We start from the raw sequence: 26,607 nt of genomic DNA on the forward strand, positions 1-26,607 counted from the left end.
GACACATTATGCACTCAAGCTATACTAAACTTGGAATTTCCTCGTGGGCTCTCTAAATGATACTTTTATCTGGGCAATAAAATGTTGACTTGCAGAATGTCTACAGAATATTTTACTGACAGATAAAGCAGTGTCCTTCAGGGAGGTAAGAGTTCCAAAATTTTTTAAGCATTTTGTTAGCTTGTGAAAAAAAAGGCTGAATTTTCAGATTTTAAATGGCATTAATATTTCAGTCAATGCAATACTATTTTGCCATCTCACTGTTAACTAAACTTTTTGTCTATTTATGGATATAAATTAATAATTGATATTAGGACAAAACGGAGTTGAGAGGGTCTTGTTCACAGTTCAAGGTGCCCACGTTAAATTTTCCTTTGTGCTTCAAACTGTTTGATCAAACGTTATCTATATTGTGGCTGCTTTAAGAAAATAAAACACGGAACCAAAATTTGACACATGAGTACTGTCCATGGCAGAGTGACATAGCAACAAAAGGGTACCTGCAGGAATGTGTTTATGCATTTTTTTTAACAATGCAGTGGGAGAAAGAGGTTTGTGAGCAACATATGCTTGTGGTTATATCCCAACCTGCTGGACTTCCACAGCTGTTTTCGACAGAGCCTGTTAGAAATCTGCCGTCTGTCCCTGTCTCTGTCAGTCATTCACATGTGCACTATTGTGTTCAGCAAGAATTTCTGTCTCGGTGGTTTGCTGTTCTTTGCTGCATAGTAAATATCTGATCTCCCCTCAAGGCAAAAATGCAAGTTTGAAGTAAAGAACTCACCATTCAGGGAAAACCGCTACAAGATCCATGTCCAGCAGTCAAGTTGTTAGTGTGGGGCCATTCCGTTGGTTTATTTGCATCTGCTGCATAACATGTCCTATAGCTTCCCTGTGGGCTTAGATCTCTCCAAGACCCAATTAAACTCACATTTTACAAAGAAGTCAATTTAATCAGGCTGTCTTGAATCGACAAAGATTAAGATTTATAATTGCTCGATGCAATAAAAAAAATGGAATGTACATAGACACAGTAGAAATAAGAGGTGAGCCCAAAAAGATTAAAAAAAGAGATACATGGATCTGAATTGTTCATGAACAGCAGGTACAACAATGTTGTGGCCATTATTGGATGATGCCAGTAGCATTGACACTTGCAGCTGAGTAGTTGGGCTCAAGGCATCTCTGCCTTGCCTTGTCTGTTTGCACTTTGCTGCCTTCAGAACTTCACAGTACTGCTGAATTGTCATGCTGCTTAGTGAAAGGACAAAGCCAAATAGCCTATCATTCTTGTCAGCAGTAATCAGTCACGGGATTGCTGTACAGTATTTTGCTAGATCAGTGTCACACTTACTGTATGTGCCAGCAAAGACACCTGCATCATTTGGACTTTTAGAAAAGCTTTGACAAGGTTACTCATGGTACACTAATTGGTAAAGTTAGGTCACATGGGATTCAAGGTGAGCTTATCAATTAGATACATTGGCTTAATGGCAGGAGACAGAGGGTGGTGGTGGAGCATTGCTTTTCAGACTGGAGCCCTGTGACCAGCGGTTTTAAACAAGGATTGGTCTGGGTCCTCTGTTGTCATTTATATAAATGATTTGGATGAGAATATGGAAGGCATGGTTAGTAAGTTTGCGGATGACACCAAAATCAGTGACATAGTAGACAGTGAAGAAGATTTTCTAAGATTACAATGGGATCTTGATCAAATCAATCAATGGGTTGAAAATCGTAGATGTAGTTCAATCTGGATAAATGTTAGGTATTGCATTTTGGTACAACAAACAAGGGTAGAGCTTATACAATTAATAATAGGGCCTTAGATATTGTTGTAGAACAGAGGGACCCACAAGTTCAGGTACATAACCTTTTGAAGTTTGCATCACATATCGACTGGGTGGTTAAAAAGGCAGTTGCCACACTTGCCTTCAATGCTCAGTTCTTTGAGTACAGGAGTTGGGGAGTCATGTTGAGGTTGTATAGGACATTGGTGAGGCCTCTTCTGGAATACAGTGTCCAGTTCTGGTGGTGCTGTTATAGGAAGGATATTATTGAGCTGGAGAGGGTTCAGAAGAGATTTACCAGGATATTGTCAGGAATGGAAGGTTTGAATTGTAAGGAGAGGTTGGATAGCTTAGGACTTTTTTCACTGGAGCATAGAAGATTGAGAGGCGACCTTGCAGAAGTTTATAAAATAATGAGAGGTATAGATAGAGTTAATGGTCGTTGCCTTTTCTGTAGGATGGGGGATTTCAAGATTAGGGGGCACATTTTTAAGGGGAGAGGAGAAAGATTTTAAAAAGACATAAGGGCCAGATTTTTTGCACAGAGGGTGGTTTGTGTGTGGAATGAACTTCCTGAGGAAGTGGTGGATGTGGGTACAACTACAATGTTTAAAAGACATTTGGACAAGTACATGAATAGAAAAAGGCCAGGAGCAGGCAGATGGGACTAGTTTAGTTTGGGATTATGTTTGGCGTGGACTGGTTGGACTAAAGGGTTTGTTTCCGTGCTGGATGACTCTATGTGAATCAACCAAATTACCATGTCTCAAAATCTAAGGGGTCTAGTCCTCAGTTAAAGAAAGGGGACGTGTCATCATTCAAGGGCAGCATCTGCCCTCAGTCCAGGAGCACGGACTTAGTCAGTCAGCTGCTTAGGGTAGTCATGGACAAAGGTTCCATATCCCTGCTGTCCAGGCAGTAGCACATGGTCAGTCCTGCAGGTCTAGTGCAATTAGTCTGGGAATTGATGCTAAATCAGTCAGGGAGTTGCACAGAGATCGGTCAGGGATCTGATCATTTATCAGTTAAGGCTGTCCTTCCAAGTTAGTCAGGTTTGGGGGAATGGCTTTAGTTAGTCCAGGTGTCTGCTAAGTGAAGGTCCCTCTGATCCTCAGTACCTCCTCGGGTCCTACGCTCCATTATGTACACCTTGTTTGTCCTCCCAAATTTCCCCACACTTTTCAGCATCACCCCACACTTTTCAGCATTAAATTCCATTTAGCATTGTTCAGCCCGTCTGACCACCTCATCTGTGTTGTCCTGTCGTCTAAGACTTTTCTGCTGAAAATTTACCACACCAATTTTCCTGACACCTGTGATCAAACCTCCAACATTCATGTCCAGATAATTAAAGTGCACTACAAACAGCAAGTCATGCAGCACAGAACTTTGGTTCACCACAGGCTTCCTGTCACAAAAACAAACTTTGACCATCACCCTCTGTCTGTTGCCACTAAGACAATTTTGCATCCAATTTTCCGAATAGCGCTGGATCCCATGGGCCCTTACCTTCTTGCCTAGTCACCCATGCAAGCTCCTGTCAAAAGCCTTACCAATGTCCATACAGACTGCATCCACTACATGACCACCATCCACACATCTAGTCACCTCCTCAAAACTCATAATAAAAACTGCCAGACACTATCTCCCCCTGACAAAGCCAGGCTGAGTTTCCTCAACTAATCCTTGCCTCTCCAATTGGAGACTAATTTTCGTTCCTTCAGAATGTTTTTTAATACTATTCTTACCACAGAAGTTAGACTGAATGACCTGTAGTTCCCTGGCTTATCCCTCCTATCCTTCTCGAATATTGGTACCACATTCATGGTCTTCCAGTCATTTGGCACCTCTCCTCTGTCCAAAGAAGATTTTATGTTAATGTCAAGGGCCCCTGCAATCTATTCCCTCATCTCCCACAGCAGCCTGGGATTCATCTCATCTGAGCCTGAAGACTCATCCTCAAGCTCACTAAGACAACTGACGCCCCTTCCTTTTCAATTTGTTCAAGCATATCACAGTCCACATCCTGATTTCTGCACCTACATCAATCTACTGTGAATACAGAGGTAAAATACTCATTTCAGTCCTCAACCACATCTTCGAGCTTCACCCAGTTTGCCAGTCAGGTCTCTAATTGGTCCACTCTTTTACTGGTTATTCTCTTACCCTAATATTCATATAACACCTTTTGATTTTCCTTTATTTTGCCCACCAGAGTTTTCTCATGGCCCATTTTGTTGCCAAACTTCTTTTTTATGTAACACCCTGCACTTCAAGTGTGCGATGCTGGAAAGGACAGGCAACATCCGAGAAGCAGAAGAATCACTGTTTCAGGCATAAGCCCTGGTCATCAGGAAAGTCTAAGACTACAGGACAACACAGATGAGGTGCTCACATGGGCTGAACAATGCCAAATGGAATTTAATGCTGAAAAGTGTGGGGTGATTCAATTTGAGAGGACTAACATGGGATAAATAATGGACCGTAAACCCTAGGAGGTACTGAGGATCAGAGAGACCTTCATTGAATAAATACCTGGACTAACTAAAGCCCTTCCTGATGAAAGGCTTATGCCCAAAACTTCGATCCTCCTGCTCCCCGATGCTGCCTGACCTGCTGTGCTTTTCCAGCACCACACTCTAATCTCCAGCATCTGCAGTCCTCACTTTCTCCTACTTTCCATTCACTGTTCTAAACTCTTGATATCTAAGAAAAGTTTCCCTTTTCTCCTTATCCAGTCCTGTCATATTGTCAATACAGAGGAGCCTGAATTATCCGAAGGGCACAGGTGGGGAGTATTTCGCTCGGTTACTCGAATTCGGGATAACTGAATGCCGGATAACGTGGCTTAGACAAGCAACGGGGACCTTGCAATCTTGCTGGATAATTAGATATTCGGATAATCGAATGTCGGATAATCGAGGTTCCCCTGTGTTCGGGGTTCTCTGGAATGTTTGGTCCCACTCTTCTTCTTTACAGGAACATGACGGCCCTGCACTTTTCAAGAGAAATTCCCCCTGCTCCAGTGTAGATTGGTGCAACAACTCAGGAAACCTGACTGGAAAGAAACATGGTTTATTACAGAAAACCAAAATAGACCTGGTGGGTCGGCTTTATTTCATTTCTCCACGTCTCGAAGTCCTATCACACACAACTGAATGCTTTTACCAACATCAAATCACTGTGACTGTTTTTTAGTTTAACTACTAACCGCCACCAGTTAATCATCCATGCAGTCAATTGAGTATTTGCATAAAAGCCTGTTACAGGCAACACAAATCATCACTGGATAAGGGGGAGGTAGGCAGAGTGGCTGGGTCTGCTTTATACGTTAATCAACCTGTCCAGATGTGACATGACACATCTTGGGAGCAGGTGGGACTTGAACCAAGGTCCTGTCACCAAGAGGCTCTGCTTTGTCTTTCTTTCTTAAATCCGGAAGTGTTATCAAACACACCAAATGACTTTCCACCACCAAATCACCTTGACTTCATTTTTGTTTTTAACTAGCATTTGCCACCAGTCACTCACTCATGCAGCCAATGAAATATTCACAAGCAAAGCTCATTGTGGACTATGCAAAGTATCGCAAGTGATGGTGGAATAGAGAGAGCAGGAAGGGGCTAAATCAAAATGAATTTGGAGGGTGAAATATAGCACTGTATCTCCAGCAATGCCCACCTCTCTAAAGACAATGAGAATATTGAAGGTTACCACGTGCTCCCTCTCCAAGGACATGGCAGAACAAGTGCAATCACAGAAGAGGGGCAGGCAGTTGACAGAAATGACCAACTCCATGGCCTGCTGCCTGGACATGTTTATGGCCAGCCTGGCCAGGCCCAGGAGCAGATCCACAAGGAGGTCCTCTGATCTGCCTACATCTAGGTGCCCAAATGTCAGAAACGTGGGGCTGAAGTGCAACCAAAATCACAAAACATCCTTCAAATAATGAAAAAGGTTGTCCAAACATGATTCACGGACTCCACCAAGTACTGCAAAATAAGCACTTGGGCTGGGAGTATGTGAGCCACTGCAATTTGTACACAACACCCTCCATCCCAAGTCACCAAGGGAAAGAGGGGGGATTCTGCCATAGAGAGCACTCCAGTGGCAATCCCCACCATCCGGTGGTAAATAGGTACACCAAGGAATGTCCTGGCGATGGACATAAGGATCAAGATAGATGGGGTGCATCAGCAGCCTGTCCAAAAATCACCTCTTCGTGAGTGGGGCATGGTCTCCTGAAGGTGGTTCAGGACCCTGAATCAAAACAAAAAAGGCTTCACATACATCTTCAACTTTCACACCAAATGGCAGTGTAGATATTTTCCAATCGACTTGCTCACAGATATTATGACACACCTCTGTAACAAGTGGGATTTGAACGTAGGCCTCCTGGATCAGAGGTAGGGACACTGTAAAGGATCAAGTGATGAATTCCAACTGGCAAGGCCATTTTCTGTTACCAAGGGAACCCATATTCAATGATTTCCCCCAGGGGCCTTATAGGAGTTATCACAATTATAATCTCCTCCAGTATTTTCACAGCATGTAGTGTGCTGCAGTCATCGGAATAAGGTTTGGTATGTCACAGGTCCATGTAGAGGCATCCTTTGGCATCACATTCCTGCATGTCCCGCTGTACAGAAGACAATACAAAACAAACATTTGCATGTGATGCAAATCCTGGTTGCTCATATTACTAAGAACCTACTCTGTTTCTGATATTCCCCACCCCAGATTTGTTGGAACTGTGACCAATGGATCCAGCAACAGCAGTGGTCATTGTCGCAATGGTCATCATGCGGAGGAGAAACGGGGAAATCGAGGAGAAACAGGGAAACCGAGGGTCAGCAGCAATCTCCAGCTGCTGCCCAGGAAGAAATTGCAGCTGAAGGTCCCCTCAGGGTGCAGGAGGGAAACAGCTGATACTTCTTTATGCCAGTTCCTGAAGATGAGCATGGCTCACTGCTGTCACAGACTGAGGATGTCCAGGGACACTGTCACAGAGTTGTGCCAACTGCTGAGGGGGATCTGCAACCTGAAAGAGTGGGTAACTATCCTATTGCAATGCCCCTCAAGGTGACACTGTGCTCATTATTTATGCAGCCGGCTGCTCCCATGGATTAACTGGGGCCCCGTGTGGGATCTCTCAATCTTCAACCCACAATTGGACCAAGACTATTACAGATACAATCTATGCCAGATCACATGCTTTAATTCATCTCACTGTGCTGAGGTAGGGCATCTTGTTGTCCAGTCTGGACAGGAAGTGCCCCATAATCCTAGCATGTGATGCTCACAAACTGAGCAAGAACAAAATGTTATGCTACACTGGGAGTTATGGAATGATCAGCACTCCTTTGGATATGATTCTAAGATGGTATGGGGTCAAGGATGGGTGGCCTGTGTAGCTTGATTCTTGTAAGTGTAGTTCCAACAACGGTCAGTCAGACAGATGACATAAAATAGCAATACATTTATGAATGTAATATTCTATTTGCGCTGAGTTGTCACCCCAGCACCTTTTTGCCCTCAGTTTGATGAGTCATGAGCTGTGTCTACTACTCAGACCATTCCACAGAAAAAAGCTTCAGAATTCCTTCAGCAATATCTCCACATGAAAAAGGAACATTTCAGCTACATGCTAAATAATCTCAGTTGATAACCAAAAGCCTACAAAATTTTACAGCTGGACCAGGCTCTCAATCATAAATAGTGAACTGGCTCTTTTTTTCTGACTTAGAATTTGGCCATTTTATCTATCTCTACATTTAAACTCCAATTTTGTGTGTGTGTGTATTTCAAGTTGCATTTTAGGACATTTATTGCTGGTTTCACGTGTTATCCAGGTCAGTTTCAGAATGTGGTTTTACTTGGTTAAAATTCAAAAAAACTTATCTGGCTAAATCTTCCCCACCAGCACACAAGCAGTTAAACACATAGAATGAATTGACAAGTCTATCTTTTCAAACAAGAAGAAAACAAACGAGGGGAACAATTCCATTTTCCCTCACCTGGTCGTAACAATCGAGAGGAAGTCTGCATACATTTCCAACTTTGCTGGCTTAGTGCCTCAGGCAGTAATTTTGCACTCTGAACGCCTTCTATGCTTATATTAGTGTGGTTAGGTATTGGATTTGCAACAGATCTGAAGCTGTCACTTGGTGGACATAATCTAAAAGGTATGAAATTTATCCCATTAGGAACTAGCAAAATAACCAATTCCATATATTCATTGAGACTCAGAGGAAAATATGCCATGCATCAACTGCAAACAGTAAAAATATTACCCCAAAAGTCAGTATTGCACAGGGAAAGGAAATAGAGCTGATCCAAATCTAGATTAATTTCCTTCTGGGAATGGACCTTTAAAATTTAATTTGAAATTTTCAATTGGCTCATTTTTATTAAAGTTTCCAACATTCTCAGAGTTAAACATGTCAGTGTAACTAAAGTCTTTGACTGGAAGAAACTCTTAAAAAATTGACTAAGGTCCATGGCACTCGTCTCAATAGCAGCCAAAGCACGTCTGTAGTTAAAGCAGGATTTAATGCTTCAGTGTAGTTTAATACAGGGCAATGTTTCATAACTGGGGAAACCTCTAATGACTTCTGTCACAGTACTAATGTTTATGTGAGCGAAGTCCAGTGATTGACTTTGCATAATACAGATTAATTTCAGCGTCCACCTTGAGTGATATTGTAGACTGGAGTTTCTGAACAATGAATTATAGACTAAAAATTTCCTACAATTTGGTCCCCTTAATCCTACGTGTGATAATACTTAGTAACTGAATTAAATTAATTTTGGGTATCTGAAAAGTGTCTGAAACATAAGTTTTAACATTCTGTTTTAACACTTGGTTTTAGAACTATGAGTTATTGGCAAATTGGTGGGGACATGAAGTAAGCTTCATGTGCTTTAATACAGACTACCCAGTGTAGTTGTGACAGCAGTGGGCTGAAAAATTGAACTGGATCACTTAGTTCCCATGTTGTCAAAAGCTTCTATTATTGGCATCATGCAAGAGACTAGAATACCATGTAAGAGACCATCAGAGCTGCCAAACCCTTTTAGTATGTAAATACCCTGCACTGAACCCCACTTTGCAATTTAAAGGTTGAATGGGACAAGTACGTACTGTGTATATTCTCCCCATTTTCTCCTGGTAATTAAAAAAAAATCCAATAATTTTTCTTTGGTTTTATTGCTCTGGGAAATGGGAATGGCCACCCCAAGCCTTCTCTTCTGCAACTGGTTCCCTCTCCAGATCTGCAGTCTGACTGCCTCATCATATGTTCTAGCCACCAATCAGCATGCTACAGCCAATCAGTCATTTCAATGTTCCACCTTTCCATCTTACTGGGGCATCACCGTGAGGTGTGAGCCAGATAATGACTCAGCACTCACTACTGGACCTGCAAGATCTCTCTGCGACTCAGCATGTCTCCCTTGTTCCAACTGTAGTGAAAAATGGACTATCAGTATTCAACTTCCTTCATTTGACTTTAATACCTGAAACTTTCACAGCCTCAAAATGGTTTGTAAAAGGACAGTGCTGACCTAAAATGATTGCTGTAATCACCTGACAGGATTTGGCAACCCGTGTGGAATATATGATCCCATTGCCTCAGAATGACCATTTCACTCAAGAGGCACTGAATCTCAGCGAGGTGTCAAGAAATTCACATGTCTTATTTTACTCACATTTGCATGATAACTTAGTGAAAGGTTGTTTCCAACTTTTCCAGCTTGAAGTAAAACTGACACAGAAACCAGAATCTGCGAAGGAATTGTATATCAACAACAGCCTTTAAGCAAAAAGATAGAAGGCAACATGAACTGAAACAGAAAGGACGCTGGACGTTCTTCTCCATGAATCTATGAAACCAACACTGGTTAAAAAAAAATTGAAAAATCGTCATTCGCTGATAACTCAGGATCTACAAACTCCATCACTGCTAAACAAGACAGAATGACAGCTAAACAATGGGAACCATAATTCCATTTTCACAACACAAGGGACTGCTATGTTCTGTAACTGCATTTAACTTTGCCAAGCTCGGTCATCCTCGGTCCCTTCTCTGCAAACTGTGTTTGTTGTTACTTTTCCTTTGGAGGTGATGAGGTAATAGATAAAACTTCACTGAAGAAGATCTAAGGATTGACTATCTTTTGTTTTTGATTTGGTTAACGACATTTAAGTAACATGCCAGAAAAGCATACTATACGTTTATATCAGGAGCAGTGGTGTAATGGGATCAGGATGTCCACATGCATGATTTGCAAAAGATTAGTCAGGTAAGCAAGCAATTAGGAAAGCAAATAGAATTGTATCATTTATCACAAGAGGAATGGAGTACAAATGCAGGGAGCTTATGCTTCACTTAGAGGGCACTGGTAAGACCAGATCCAGTGGAATAGTCCCTTATTTAAGAAAGAATATAATTACATTGGAGGCAGTTCAGTACTGGTTTCCAAGACCAGTACCTGGAATGAGTGTATTGTCTTGGGAGGACAGGATAGATAAGCTAGGCTTGTATCCATGGAGTTTAGAAGCATAAGAAGTGATTGATTGAAACATTTAAGTTACTGAGGGATCTTGACAGAGTGGATGTGGAGAATCCTATGAGAAACTAGAATTCGAGGTCACTGTTTAAAAATAACGGGTCACACAAAGATGAGGTAAGCATTTTTTTCTCTCAGAGGCTTCTGAGTTTTTGAAACACCCTTCCTGAAAAGGTGATGAAAGCAGATTCCTTGAATTTTCTTTCTAAGGCAGAAGTAGATTCTTGTTAAGTAAGGAATTGAAAGGTTATTGGGGTAGGCGGGAATGCTAATTTGAGGTTACAATCAGATTAATCATGATCTTATTGAATGGTAAAACAGGTCTGAGAGCTGAATGGTCTATCTCTGCTTCTTATTTACATGTCCACGTGTCCATTAACTATAATAAACATCTGTTGAATCTTTAAACATCAAATTACGCACATCTAGTAACAAGTATTGTGCACAAGGTACAAATACACTATTGGAGGTAAAGCCCAGTGATAGTGACAGATCATTGCCATTATTCCCCTTGCCTTGTTGTAAAAGCTTATTGGTGGGTCCATAATTGGTACACAGACATAAAAAGCTGGAATTCTCCTGGAAGAAAAGAAGGTGGATGCTGGAAAATTGAAAATAAAAATGCAGAAAATTCTGGAAATAGTCAGCTGTGTTTGTGGATGGGAAGAAAAAGGGTCAACTTTTCAGACCATTGAACAAAGAATCATAGATCTGACTCACTGACTGTATTTTTTTTCCTTTCCACAGATGCTGCTTGACTGGTGAATGTTTCCAGCATTTCTGTTTTTATTTTGGAAATAAGAGTTCCATATAACAAAAAAAAAGGATGAATGAAGAAATGTTTACCAAGAGCAAAAAGAATGCCAGAAAATAACATCCAGAAAAGAAAATGACGGCATTCTGGCCATGTGATCAGAGCCAGATAGCTGTGGACATCTCTTCTAGCAGGCAATGTGGAGGGCAGCAGGATGATAGATGTCACAGAGTGGTTACAGACAAGTTTTAGTGGAGGTGTGAGCTGGTGTGCAGCAAAAAATTGTGGTACGTGATCTATTCATAGTAGGAGTAGCGACAAGCAGCAACAGAGTAGCTACAAGCAGCAATGGTGTTGTGAAAACTCCTGTGTTGGAACATGCCATTTGTGAACTGTTGAAAGATATGCAACTCCAGTGTTAATTATTTTCTGGGCTGCGCACTCCACATTTATCAAACAACCTCAAACCTTTTTTTATTATAAGGGCTGCTTTGATTTGGTCTTTCTCTGCTATGAGCTTGTTAATAGGAAGCAGTGCGCAGTAATCCAGCACACGCTTCATTCAGAGAATGGGTGGGAAACAGCAGCTACACACACTGTTCTCACTGGCAAAGTGTATTCAATTTGGACAGAGATCAAATAATCTGTTCAGATCACACTCCTATTGAAAATAAGCCGAACGATGGTTACTTTGTGACTTTGGACGGAGAGTAATTAAGTTTATTACCCTTTCCACTAATGGCTGATCTTTGAGGACTGTGCCCCAAGTCAAGCTGGTTTCTATGACTTCTGACACTGAATCAACTGCTGACTGAAACTCTGCCTGTCAAATCCATTGTAACATTCCAACAGTTCAAGCTATTAAGGCCACACAGCCCAGAATAAGAAAGTGAAAAATATGATGGAGATTAAGTTAAATAAGCTTAAAAAATGGATTCGGGTTGTGGTACTGCAAACAACATCTTAAATTGAAACAGATTTTGCTGGAGAAGCTCAGCAGTTCTGGCAGTATCTGTGGAGAGAAATCAGAGTTAATATTTTGGGTCCCTTGGCTCTTCCTCAGAACTATTAGTATTGAGTTAACATTGAGTCCAGTGACTGTTCAGAACCAGAAGCAGCTAGGACAAAGTGGTATTTATGTTGATGACAGGGGTTTGGGAGGGAAAAGGCTAGGTGAATAAATGGAGATGGAATTCAGAGAGAGAGAGAGAGAGAGAGAGAAGAAAGATTAGGCAACAAAGAGATAGTTGATAGTAAGCCAGGGAAAGGGAGAAACATGAAAGGTGATAATGGGAATTGTGAGAAGTTGAAAATGGGTTGGTTGTGCTGAAAGTAGCCCATTTCAGGACAGGACCTGGTGGCACTTTACAGGTAGAACGTAAGTGTTCTGCAAACCTATTGCTCAGTCTGTGTTTCATCTCCCCAGTACAGAGAAGGCTGCATTGTGAGCAGAAAATACAATAGACTGGACATCAGCCACAGGTTCTCCAATTACTGGATACAGCCAGTGCTAACTGTGCCATTATTCAACTGTAGCCTTCAACCAAGGGACTGCTATCATAGGTGTCTGGTGTTTAATTACAGATAGCTTCATCTTGTTATGGTGAATTATATTGTGTCAGGTTCTAAGTTTGCTTGCTAAGCTGTTGGGTTAGTTCACAGACATTTTGTCACCATGCTAGGTAACATCAATAGTGAGCCTCAATGAAGCAATAGTGTTCTGTCCCGCTTGCTATTTATGTGTCTTTGTTTGTTATGGTGGGTGATATCATTTCTGGTTCTGTTTCTGAGAGGTTGGTAAATGGGATCCAAAACTACATGTTTGTTAATGGAGTTCTGGTTTGAATGCCAGGCCTCTAGGAATTCCTGTGCGTGTCTTTGTTTAGCCTGACCCAGGATGGATGTACTGTCCCAGTCTAACTGGTGTCCCTCTTTGTCTGTGTGTATGAATACTGTTGAAAGTTGGTCATGTTTTTTGGTGGCTAGTTGGTGCTCATGTATCCCGGTGGCTAGTTTTCTGCCTATCTGTCCAATGTAATGTTTGTTACAGTCCTTGCAGGGTATTTTATCTATGATGATCATTCTGCTGGCTGTTTGTCTGGAGGCCTTTAAATTAATCAGGAACAGTTTCAGTGTGGTGGTGGGTTTGTGGGCTACCATGATGCCTCGGGGCTGGAGTAGTCTGGTTGTCATCTCTGAGATGTCTTCAATGTATGGCAGAGTGGCTAGAGTCTCTGGGCATGTTGTGTCTTCTTGGTTAGGTCTTTTATTTAGGAATCAGTGGACTGTGCTTATCAGGTAATCATTGTTCCTGAATACATTGTACAGGTGTTTTTCCTCAGCTTCTCATAGTTTCTGGGTGCTGAAGTGTGTTGTGGCTCATTTAAATAATGTCCTGATGTAGCTCCATTTGGAATTGTTGGGATGATTGCTCCTGTAGTTAAGTATCTGGTCAGTGTGTGCCACTTTCCTGTAAATGCTGGTCTGTAGCTCCCAATTGGCTTTATGTTCTATGTGATGTTTAGGAAGGGGTGTCTGTTGTTGTTCTCTTTCTCTTTAGTGAATTTTATACCAGTAAGGATGGTGTTTATGTGCTTATGAGTTTCTTCTGGTTTGTGATGACAAAGATGTCTTCCACATAGTTGGCCGAAAGCTTGGGCTGAATTGTGGGAAAGTCTGTTCGGTCTAATCTCTGGCATAACTGTCATATACACAAACTCATATAAAAAATACCCGAAAAGGACTGCAACAAACATTTCATTTGACAGATGTGCAGGAAACTAGCCACCAGGATATATGAGCACCAACGAGCCACCAAAAGACATGACCAACTATCACTGGTATCCATACACACAGACAAAGAGGGACACAATTAGACTAGGACAGTACATCCATCCTGGGACAGGCTAAACAAAGACATGCACAGGAATTCCTAGAGGCCTGGCATTCAAACTGGAACTCCATGAACAAACATATCAATTTGGACCTAATTTACAAACTCTCAGAAACAGAACCAGAAATGAAATCACCCAAGACAACAGACCAAGACACACAAATAGCAAGCGGGACAGAACACCAACGCTTCATCGAGGCTCACTAATGTTACCTAGCATGGTGACGAAAATTTTGAGAACAAACCTACCAGCTCAGTGAGCAAACTTACAATCTGATCCACAAATCTTCTACAAAATCTCAACTGTATTGTGGTTGTAGGAAGTGATCCAAGTTGGTTGAAAACCAAATCTGCTACTCAGTGAAATGTCTAAGCAGATGCAGACCAAAGCCTTTTGTAAACACATTGGCTGCCTCGATGCCAGAGGTAGGGGGAAGAAGAAATATCCTGTAGCCATGATGGGGAGGGCGGGGGTACAAATGGCCCTAGAGACATGTGCCCATGAGGGACAGAGAGAAAATAGCAGTCAACATCAGCTCCAAGAGCGTGGTTCCAAGGATATGGGTGCAGTGCAGAAAGATTAACAATTTGATATGCATTGCTAAAATGTAAAAGATCAACTGTCATATTATATTTCATACCATCTGAACCACCAGTGGCATCCACTGCTGGTATCATTACAGCCCCCTATACCTGCCCACAAGAAATCACAATCAGTACTCAACCCTTCAGTTCATATAGTCAATCTACAACTCACTGCTCACATTCACAACAGCTAGTCAATCAGGATTACCAAATCACAACCAGATTGCAGGAGAAGGTATAGCATAACAGCATACAGGATAAAGGGACATCATCACACACTCTTACAGTTATAGTCACCAGCTCATAGAATGGCACTCTGGGTAATTTCATAGCCAGGATTGAGGAGAGTCTTGCAATGTGATGAGGGCTGGGATTGGGGTTGCAGGCTTAGTGGGGTGGGTGGTATGGGAGAGGGTGTGAAGAGTATTGACTCCATCGATGGCAACATGCTTGAGGGTGAAGTTATATCCCAGTGCTGCTGTAGACCACTTCACTAGACCAATGATGATATATGGCTGACCAGTGGAACATAAACAAAAGCTGGAAAGCCTACAAGGAAATCTGCACACAATGTCAAGGAGGGCTCCACTTCCAAAATGGCTCAGGGCTTTGCTCTGTGCTTGGATGATATCCTTTCCAACAATAAGATGGCTAGCCACCTATAGTAATTCACGCAATGTCAGATGGCTGATGTCCTGCTTTCAATGCAGCGCACACATTCAACAGCTGCACTGGAATCACAAAATGTCACCTTCAAAGCTCAGGCTGTTCCACCTATGGCGATGGTCATTATGACTAAACATGTCTTGTGCAAACTCATGGAATCCTAGCAATCTAATTTCCATCAGATCATCATGATTGCTATAGCAGTGCCCTGGGAGGGTTGCAGTGTGTCCATTTAATGGGAGCCTGTTATCTCCTCTCTAGATGGTGGCATTGCTGTCCCCGTCCCTCTCACTGCACCTGTGTCCCTCTGTCACTTGGCTGCCCACCTACCCATATCACCTCCAAGCTGTGAGACAGTGCAGTGTGAATCTGGAACTGCTAGACCCAGACTACTCCTCCTAAATTCTGGATTAGTGGTGCTGGAAGAGCACAGCAGTTCAGGCACTACTCCTCCTAAAGCCATTTCTTCAGTGAGCAACCTTTCTGCTGCCATACACTGGGAAAGCACATCATAGAAACACTGAGAAAAAGAAAAAACAATGGACAACAGGCAAAATTAGACAAGCAACATGAATAGTTTTGTTATTTATGCATTATTTTGTGAGTGAATTGATCAAATTTAATGATAATATGTATTTAGTGAAAGTGTTGTCAAAGGACAGTGATGGTTAGTGATGTAGGAAAGGGAAGGAATATAGGGCTGCTGATGAATGAGAAGGTGTCATTGAGATTACCGATACATTATTATGAGTTCCTGATGAAGGGCTTATGCCCAAAACGTCAATTCTCCTGCTCCACAGATGCTGCCTGACCTGCTGTGCTTTTCCAGCACCACACTCTCGACTCTGATCTCCAGCATCTGCAGTCCTCACTTTCTCCATATTACCATAAAGTTCAGGCTGAACAAAGCACGGTCAATTTCAAAACTCATTTCCTTGAGAACTGAAAGGCTCCTGAAGAGCAGTCCAGTACAATTAGTGGAAGTATACATGAGGACACTGATGATGGTGGGCTCCATAATGCATCCTTGTAACAATATGGTTCTCAGTGTGGTCCTGCAGAGCAGATTTAGATGGATTTCCCATTAGAATGATGAGGAGAAAATTTGTGTCATCCAGAAGCTAGTCCTTGGCAAATGCATATGGGCCAGAAGATTGCTGCAGAACAAAGAGTCATGGCTGCTGCCAGGGTCATAAATGTTCATAGCTAATGAAGTGCTGTCCATGATTGACAAATCCAATTACATTGAGGTGAAAAGCACACAAAGTACAGTGAATGGTATCTTTAAGCATGGGGAAAAGACCTGCAATCCACGCAAAACGCTGATGCTTACTTTTCCTGTTCTGTTTGTCTGTGCAAAGAAGGAGTGAGGCGAAACTGTTTCTCTGTGCACAGACGGTCTTGCAACCTCCCTTGGGTGTACAACACAAACTATGGGATGCCTTGACACCAGCAGCAGCAGCATGAAAAGAACAAGGGATGTATAAATTAAGAACCGCAGTTACCCTGACAGCTATAGGCAATGTCCTTGTCTTGCTTGGAAGCTGCAGTTGCGATTGGAGCAATTGTTAGATTTCACACTCAATCTCTTGTGTGAGGTAAAGGCATTTCATTCATTGGTCCTTGCCATAGTTGAGTCAGGAGGATGAAAGAATGTTGCCTTGAAGTCTCTGCCAAGATATGGCCTCCTGCTCAGTATTTTTCAAAAGTCCCCACCTACTCTTTATTTCAATGATGCGTCCTACTCTGTATGGCCTCTTCTTTAAAAGCTTTTCCAAATCATACTGAATTCTAAGAGGAAGACCCACCCATTTCAGTCAATTGCTTGTTCAACTACAGTATTACAACCACTCCTGGCAGAGCACAGCAACTTAAGCCAATAAAAGGAAAATACCAAAACATGAACAATCACGTGTAATAGCCAAAATAAATAATCGAGCAACTAACTTCAAGTATCTTATAATTTATTTTAATAGAGCTGGTAGGAATGGGCAACCTGCCTTATTGTTAAGCATCTTCTTCCTCAGTGTCACAAGGTTAAGGCAGGGACAGTGAGGAAGTTCCATAAATGGTAATAGCAGTGATTGTCAGGCGTGTGCACACCAAAGTGCTATAAAGAGATGGGATCTTTCACATTGCCAATCACCTTTTTAACAACTTTGAAAACTTCATGGAGCCTAAAGACAGGGAGCCATGTAGCACAATTTAACCTCTAGCGAGTTGCATACAGAGCAATCACCCAGCCTCAGAAACCTTGACTGAAGCCTGGAGCCAAGACCCAGTGTGGACCGGAGATTATGTACCAGCAAGGTGCAGGTTGGAAGACAGTTATTCTGAACTATTAATTCTGTAATGCTGAATTTCTCTATTTTCTAAGATCTTATAACTGAAGAAACTGTTCCTCAGTAGCTTTGGACCTAAGATGGCACTGTAAGAGGCGACTTATAAACTTTTCATTGTTCATATTGAGTACATGTTACAATAAAGCTAACTCAATTCAATCATCTTTTGCTTATTCTTGTGTTAGTATTGATATTGTAGTCAATTGGGAGACTTTCTCTAGACACCCTTCAAAGTAGCGGAAGTTTTCTCCAGAAGGTGGTGAAGGGATTAGTGCGAAATGAGGTTCGCAGGGGGAGGAGGGGTAAAATAAGATGTTATACACCTGTATGCAATCCCATAGTTACACAACAAAACACACACATATTCTGTTGCAGTACTCAGAGAAAATCTGTACGTGTAGCAAAGAAAACAAAATGATCAATGAGGCTCATCTAATAAGAATTCTTGTTTACAAACCAATACTTGAGGCCAGAGTCAAATAGCACACACTCCACAAATCCTCAATGCTGATTGATTTGTTAGCACAAGGCTTTACCACTTGTAATTTCCAAAAATAAATTCTTTTGAAGTTCATTCTGTCTCTTCTGTCAGAATTTGTTCATAGTTAAGCACCTTGGTTACAATCATAACGAACAGTAGAACTCATTATTTTTAAATCCTTTTTAAAAATGTGTTGAAAACACCAAGATTGAGGTCTTGACTATGTCACGGAAATTGTGAATGCAATGAATTTATGACCTCTCTCCACTGTTCCTTTCACTGATGCAACTTGTAAACAAAAAATCAGGAACCAGAAAATAACAATATCTGTCTCCTTGGGACTGATGTTCCGGAGGCGATGGGCAAATTATTTTGTGCCCTTGAGCACACTGATATGTTGGCAAAACCTTGCTTCGATGCCATTTTACTCAGGATAGGGCACTTCACCCACAAGCATGAACAGCCAATCAATGGAGATTAGAAGCCAATTATCAGAAGCCAACTGGAATTGTGGTCTCAGGAACTAGAAGGCCATTCCCAACTCCCTGGGCATAACAGGAGATACCTCTCTATCCGTGAACTGCGAATTACTTAAATTGGATGCTAACCTAAAATCAAAACCCGACTCTTGGTTTCTGGCAACATATGTCTGACTCATCTTTTAAATCAAGGAAGCTTGCTATTAAGTGTAACTCCTGAGAAAAACAGTAATGGTTTCTGAAACTGGTGTTTCATTTAAATGTTAAATTTTTTTTTCAGGGGATTGGGGATGTGAGGAACTTGATGTATGGTAAATTGTAAGTTGGGAGGACCATGTGACTTTGGAGTATGGCTCCTAAAACTCCCACACTGGAGAATTTCCTTACCTCCTTTCAGGGTTTGTTCTAGATTAATTGATAGCAATTAATTGCTTTAATTGCTCAACAATTCCATTCTCAAAGTATCATGTGACTACCAGGGTGACAGAGGGATCTCAATCTTTCTCCGCTAATAATCCCTAGTTTCTTATTTAGCAGGCAGCTGAATCTGGGATTGGGAGGGCTGTTGTGGTGTAGTGGTAGTGTCCCTATCGCTAAACTGACAGGCCTAGGTCCAGGTCCCACCTGCATTATAACATTTCAGAATAGGTTAATTCTTTTTAAAAATCAAAGATGGTGAGTTTTGATTCCTCAGTGAGGGGACACCTCACTACCTTAATCTCTACAAGCCTGACACAACTCACCAGACTGAGGTAATCAGGTTTGGCAGGTAGCCCTGGGAAATAAACTCTTGACCTTCTGGTTGAGAATCAACCCCATCAGCTACCAGGCCACCCAAATCTTGGAGCTCTGGTCTTCATTATCTAAATCCTGGATAAGGAACCAAGTATGCTGTTTACATGAGGAAATCAAATTCAATTTGAAACTGCTCAATCCAATCTCTTGAAGATTTTCTTCACCTATGCCCTCTGTGCTGGACAGTACAAAATAATCTGTTTGGAGTGTGCACAAATGCATCAGGCAAAAACTGGAGGTCAGCTGACCTTTGCCTCATTCAAGCCTGTTTGCTTTAAAGTCATTTTTGAATTAGCAGGAGTTAAAGGTTTGACTCTGATCAGAGTTCAGAGGAAATTAATTTGCACTATTTACACTGTAGCTTTTAACTTAAAACAGCTGCAAAGTCAAAACAAAGTGGAAAGTGTAGACGTAGTGTAAAGACTTGATTATCCAAATGCTTAAGAGGTCCTTCAGTTAACCATTGATGGCACTTAATGGCTCTCTGTGTACTACCATGTGACATAAAATGTGAATTAAAACCTACTTTAATTATACAAACCATCCTACATTATGGAAGCGTAGTGGTGTAGTTGCTGGACTATGAATGCAGAGACCTAGGCTAATTCTCTAGGGATGTGAGCTAAAATCCCACCATAGCAGGGGTTGGAGTTTAAAGTCAATTAATAACTCTCAAACTGAAAGCTTGGCTTGGTAATAGCAGCCATTAAACTATCATCAATTGTAAAACTCCATCTGGTTCACTCATGTCCTTGAGGGGATAAAATCTATCAACCTTATCTGGTTTGACCTGCTCCTGATCCATGCTAGTGATGTCCATAAAATAATTTCTAAAAATCTCCTAATCTACATTTAAGTCTATAACATAAGACAATTAGGCTATTATTGTTCCTCTTCCACTTTTATCAGTCATTTTTCCTAAATTTACATTTGATTACAAAAGTCACTTTACTGATATCTATTGGGAGAACAGATAGAATTTAAGTTGACTTATTTTGAACATTTCACACCAACCACCTGATGAAGGAATAGTGCTCTGAAAGTCAGTGCTTCCAAATAAACCTGTTGGACTGTAATCTGGTATGGTGTGATTTTTAACTTTGTCCACCCCAGTCCAACACCGGCACCTCCAAATAATGTCGAGAGTGCAATATTATGTTATGGTGATATTGTCCAGGTTAAGGGAAAGATTATGTCTCGTGGAAGCACTTTTACATTTATAAACAGACTCAGAGGCAGCACTAAAGCATAAACCTGTGAACTCAGAACACTTCTCTCCCTTTGCACTCTGCCTGTGTGCTGCCTGTCCTTGACAGTGAATAGGAAGGGAGATCAAAATTTGCCTCTAATGCCTTCTCCAAGGATTTATTAAAAGCCATCAGAACTAGAATTCATCTCTTTTATAATACTTTCTAGTATTGGTGACTAAAGTATAATCAATATAACAGCACTGGGGAAATTCCAAACCATAACAACAGTTATTAATGAATATTAAAGTGCAATTCCTGGGAATAATTCATGATAACTCTTCCAAATTGCCACTGCATAGCTTGACCCAAATATGTGTGTAAATGAGAAGTGTATATTGATAACATATCTTTTGTGTGTCAGACTCGACTAAAACATTGGAATTCCATTAACTGTCAGTGGCAAGATTTGTTCAATCAAAGATAATGTTGATTGATCATATTAGTTTAGACACGAGGTGATGTATTGAGAGCCCAGAGATAAGTTAGAAACAAAGGAAGCCAATTCAATGCCCAGTTGTAGGAGGGTTATTTGGGATCAGGACATCAATTCATGTCATTTCCCAACAGCCAAAGGTATAATTATCAAGTGTACAAACAAATCTAGGACCAGAAGTGATAAAAGTGAGATTAAATTGAATGAACAATAATGCAAATTGATAATATCCACATCTATATCAGCAGACAAATATTTTACATATTTAGCAGTCATCTGTTTATTATTTCAACACAGACATAAATTAAAATGAGTTATCAAAATAGTAGTGCTTTGAAAAGGTCACCCAGGCAATGAAGCTGCACTCAGGTATCAATGCAACCTCAAATACCACTGACTGATCATCAAATCAAAATAATCTTCTGAGAGGAGCAGAGGGAAAAGATAACCCATTCAGAGGGAATACTGGAATATCCCACATTAAATCCCCAAATTAGATCATAACTCAACATGATTCCTGCTCATTAACAATTACTCCTGTCAGTGATAGTCCCCTCTTCTCTGGTGAACTTGTCAAGTTTACTTTTAATACGTTAATGTCCTTCTTAATGGGCTGCAGCAAATTCTCTCAAACACGTGCTGCGATGTTCTGTTGCAGAGAATGTTAGCTATTTGTGAAAATAAATACTTCCTGATACACAATCTAAGCCTAACACATTTTATTTACATACCCTCTCCTTTTACCATTGTTGTCCATCTCAGGTAACCTACCTGAGTCCAATTCCTTCAGCAGTTTAAAACTGTTAATTGTAATTATTGTAAACTTCTGTTTCTCCAAAGCAAATTGCTGCAATCTTTGATGTTTATACATTTAACTAAACCTTAAAGTTAGGTTTTACTCTGCTAAGCTTCTTCAGTTTCTCCACATTCTTCATATCTTTCATTGTAAATGTGGACTAAAGCTGTCAATGTTAAAGTCATAACAGGTACACCAGGGCCTTTTCAAAACTAATTATATTCTTTGGCCACAGAATTGGAGTCTAAGTTATGCTTGAAATGTTTCTCACGTGGATGTACCAAATCATATAAGTACAGGCAGCATATAGATCGTGACATGATTTAGTGAGTAACTGAATTGGCCTCCAACCTGCCTTTTTGGACCTTGCAAGACCTGGTAATGCTGTGTCTCAAATGTTCTCAGCTGAGCATGCCTTCAGCTGCACTGGGTACTCTCCATCTGCACTATTTGAAGGGATTTATAGGTGAAGTATTTTTGGCTTTCATTTGCTGGTATTAGTGTGAATAAAAATACTATGATTTATATTGTTCAAGGAAATCTCACATGTTCTGGTGTTGGGAGGGAGAGTTGTCAGACCTTTCCAAGGAGTTCAATGGAGCTTAAAAGCCTCTGAGCAAACAACCTGTTCTCAAATGTTGTTAGTTCCTATAATATTTTTTAGCATGGCATGAGGTTGGAGCAAGGTAGTTGAAAGAAGAAGTTATTTGCAGAGGAAGAAGGCACTCAATAAGATCTTCAGAGGGCATTGTTCCTTGCTCCCCCTTTGCCTTTTAAATTGACTCTCTTCCTCTCCTTGCCAGGGCCCATTATCTGGCACCAGCAAACCTGCTCCACTCACTTGTTTCCTGGGACTCACTCAAGTGTTGATCAAGTACTGTATCGTTCACACTGCAGTACCGGAGGTGACCACCGTACCCGGTGGTGCTGCCACTGATAGAAAGCTGCCAGCCACTGAGTGAGCAACAGCTCTTGGAGTTAAGACATCTGCCCTGCATTAGAAATAAAAGGGGGAATTTCTCCCCGGGAGAGCTGGCAAACCAGACAGTAGACAGTCTGATTGGGAATAAATCCCATTGAGCTTCCCAAAAATGACCATAGTAATGTTTACATCAATGTTCCTGTTGGTCTCCAGGCTGCCCACAAACACAACCATTAAAATGCATCCAGTGAGTCAGTGGCTATTAAAATGATGATTGTGATCTTCTGTAATGTCATTGTCCAATCAGTCTGTACAAAAATACTATTTTTTTAAATTTAAAATTAAAATTAAACCATATTTTAAAAGCATCGTCATGTTCTGTATTTGTATGATGTTACTTTGCATGAAAATAATTGATTTCAGAATAAAAGATGACACTTACGACAAACTTTCTCAGATATTTATAAATCCTCAGCTTTTAATTGCTCATTTCAAATAGTAAATTCATCTGCCTCCATTCTCTGACACAAGGCACTGTCGCTATTAAAACATTCCAGTACTTTTTGTCCTGTTTATATACATATAGTCTGTACTATGGCATATTCATTGTAGCACACATCTCATTCTAGAATGCAAACTACTTGTTTGTCTCCTAAGGTGCATATGAATGAAGGTAGTGGCTTTACAAATTCATGAGATTTCATAAGGTATGAGAATATTTTTGAATATACTCAGACAATCTATTCAATAATTAAATTGTGTTCTGATGTTTTCAGCATACTCTTCTTGGAGTCTTAACTCACTGTAGTTTCCAAATGCAGTTCCCTCTTTCTTACAAATGTTAAGATTTTCTGTATGTCACCAGTTCACGTGACAGCAAAAGAAGATGTTTAACAGCACTGCTGGGTTCACTTCTCTCTGGTAACATGCTGGCTAATGTGTTTGCATAAAATTCCTCTGTGTACTATTTTAGTTGAACCATTAAAGTGTTTATTATAAATAGATTAATGACTGCACAAAAATGACACACAAAAGAATTTTACCATAAGCCCATTAACCAGTGCACTACCAGAGACAATTACATTTCCTTGTTTCAAAGGATTACACTGAGATTTTGTAACAAAGCAATTACGTGTCTTTGCGAATCAGTTTAATATTGCATCATTGCAACCACATAGCACATTTCATTGCTTCACATTTTAGAAAATATTTTGTTGAAGAATTGTAAAATACTTCTACTCCCATTCTTCATTCAAGTCCGCAAAATGTTATCACTTCCAAAATCTATACCCATCATTCCCATAGCTCTGTGTTTGAATGGAGTTTCCACTTATGCTAGAGTAGCAAAACTGCTCTGACAATAATCACTAATGGCATTCTATGTGACTGTGACAAAGGTAAACTTTCCTCCTCACACTTTTTATACTTGTCTGCAGCCTTTGACACAATTAGTCACACATTCATCCAGCTTGGTGGGACTGCTCTCATCTGTTTCATTAATTTCTATCTAATTGTAATTAGAGAATGAGCTACCATCGCTTCTCTTCCCTTTCTTGTTTTGTTATCTCTGATATCCTTGACCTCCTCTTATTTCTCATTTGTATGCTATCTCTTGAAAACATCATCTGAGAATACAATGTGAGATCCTGCATATATGCCCATGATGCTCAGCTCTACCTCACCACCAGCTCTCCTGAACCCTCGACTTTCTCTCTATTGTCAGTTTTAATTGTCTGACTTCAGAATTTCTGAATGAGCTGAAATTTTCTCCAACTAAATATCAAAAACAACAAAGCCATGTACTTTATTCCATGTCACAGACTCCATCATTATGTCATCAGTGGGATGATCCTTCTCATTACATCCTTCTCAGTGGGACTCTGAGGCTGAGTTGGTCTCTTCATAACCTTGTTAAATTTGTGCCCAAGGTGAGCTATTTTTAACTTATTTACATGATAAGGCATTGCTGGCTAGTCTAACATTTATTGCCCATTAAACCCCAGAGGAAGGTTAAGAGGGAACCACATTGCTGTGGGTCTGGAGTCACATGTAGTCCACACCAGGTCAGGATGGCAGTTTCCTTCCTTAAAGAGCATTAATGAACCTGATGAGATTTTCCTGACAATTGACAACAGATTGATGGTCATCATTAGACTCTTGATTCCAGATTTTTGTTTTTATTGAATTCAAATTCCACCATCTGCTGTGGTGGGATTTGAACCTGTGTCCCCAGAATATATCTGGGTTTCCTGGATTAACATTCCCGCAATAATTCCATTAGGCCATCACCTCCCCCATGCCATTACTAAGATTGACAATTTTCACCTGCGTAAGATCACCCAAAGCTGCCCTGTCTCTGTTTCTCTGTTGCTGAAAGCCTTATACATGTCTTTGTTTGCAAACATCCATCAATATTCTGGCTTTCCATCATCCAACCTCCACAAACTTGAATAATTAAAAACTCTGCTGTATGGAGCCCCAGTTGCACCGAATCCTACTCACCAATCACTCTATTCTTCTTTTCCCTTGCTTTCTCTATGGACCGACTCATTTCATCTCTGAAACCTTCAGCTCTGAAAATTCCCAAGATCTAATTCTAGCTGCTTGAACCTGGGATTTTAATCTCAACCTATGAGCCGATGTACTAGTAGCTGCTTAATTGCAAGCTCTGGAATTCTGTTCCTAGGACTTTCCATACATCTACCTTTCTATCAAATTAAAATGCTTATTCTCCTGCCCTAATATCGTCTTGTGTGACTCATTGTCACATTTTGTTTGATTATACTCTTTTGAAGCACCTTAGAACATTTCACGGTTTGCTGGGACAATATAAATTTTAAGTTAGTCTAAATTTCAGAAAAAGCATTATTTGTATTTACCTTTTTGTGTTGTATGTGGTAATGGTCCTGCAGGGGTTAATATACACGTTACATTGGATCCACCAATTGTCCTGATGTTGCATGCAATCTGTGGGTGGAGTTAAGGAGTTCTACCCTAGCTTTTGAAGGAAGAATTCAGAAAAGTCCCATTTCAAGATTGACTTGTACTATCAATATTTCTAATTCTGCCCCATTTTCAGAAAAAAAAATGCTTTTTCCAAAAGCTGTTGAGTTATATATTGCAGCGAAATCGTTCTGCTGAAGAGCAGCCAGGGTTCATTGGAAAGGAAGCTGCTGCCTTTGCTCTCTACCGCCACCTTGTGAGCACATAATGAGCCACTGTAAACTCTCAGCTGAAGAATGAAGAAGTGTCACTGTGAACCAGACATGTTCATACAAGAGACAGTTCTTGCTTTTTGTAACTGTTGTTCATCCAAAGATATCAAACAAATGAATACAAATTGTGCAAGCATTAGTACATTCTTTTTATAAAATATGAGCTGTGTTGTGAAACAGAGTTACCCAAAATCCAGATCAAAATCTGAATTCTGTTTCTCAAATGTGTAAGAATTTAGGAGCAAAATGGGGTCAGTTTGGAATATGTGTGCTGACTAGCATTTTGTTTCTTGAATATGTGGGGTCATGTTATTATATACTGAGCACCTCCCCAGTAAAAGAAAGTATCTATTTTTGTATTGTCATGTGATTATCTGAGTTCAGATTTGAAGATGGATACAGATCTGAATCGGAAGTTTGAATTGAATGCACAGCATGTGGGTGAGAATCATGTTGAGCAGATAAGGTTCTGCATTGAATCAACCATAAAATGAATAGATTCTCAGCAACCAAGCACAAAAATAAATACATTCAGCTACAAATGTTGTGTGGGTGTTGGATATGTGCGCATACATATACAAACACACACTCATGCACACATTACCATATTCTCCTTAAATCTCCAATTCCATTTT

Source organism: Chiloscyllium plagiosum, unplaced genomic scaffold, assembly GCF_037043375.1.
Source record: "Chiloscyllium plagiosum isolate Xiang-an unplaced genomic scaffold, Cpla_swu_hap1 HiC_scaffold_25, whole genome shotgun sequence".
In the NCBI taxonomy this organism is placed as follows: Eukaryota; Metazoa; Chordata; class Chondrichthyes; order Orectolobiformes; family Hemiscylliidae; genus Chiloscyllium; species Chiloscyllium plagiosum.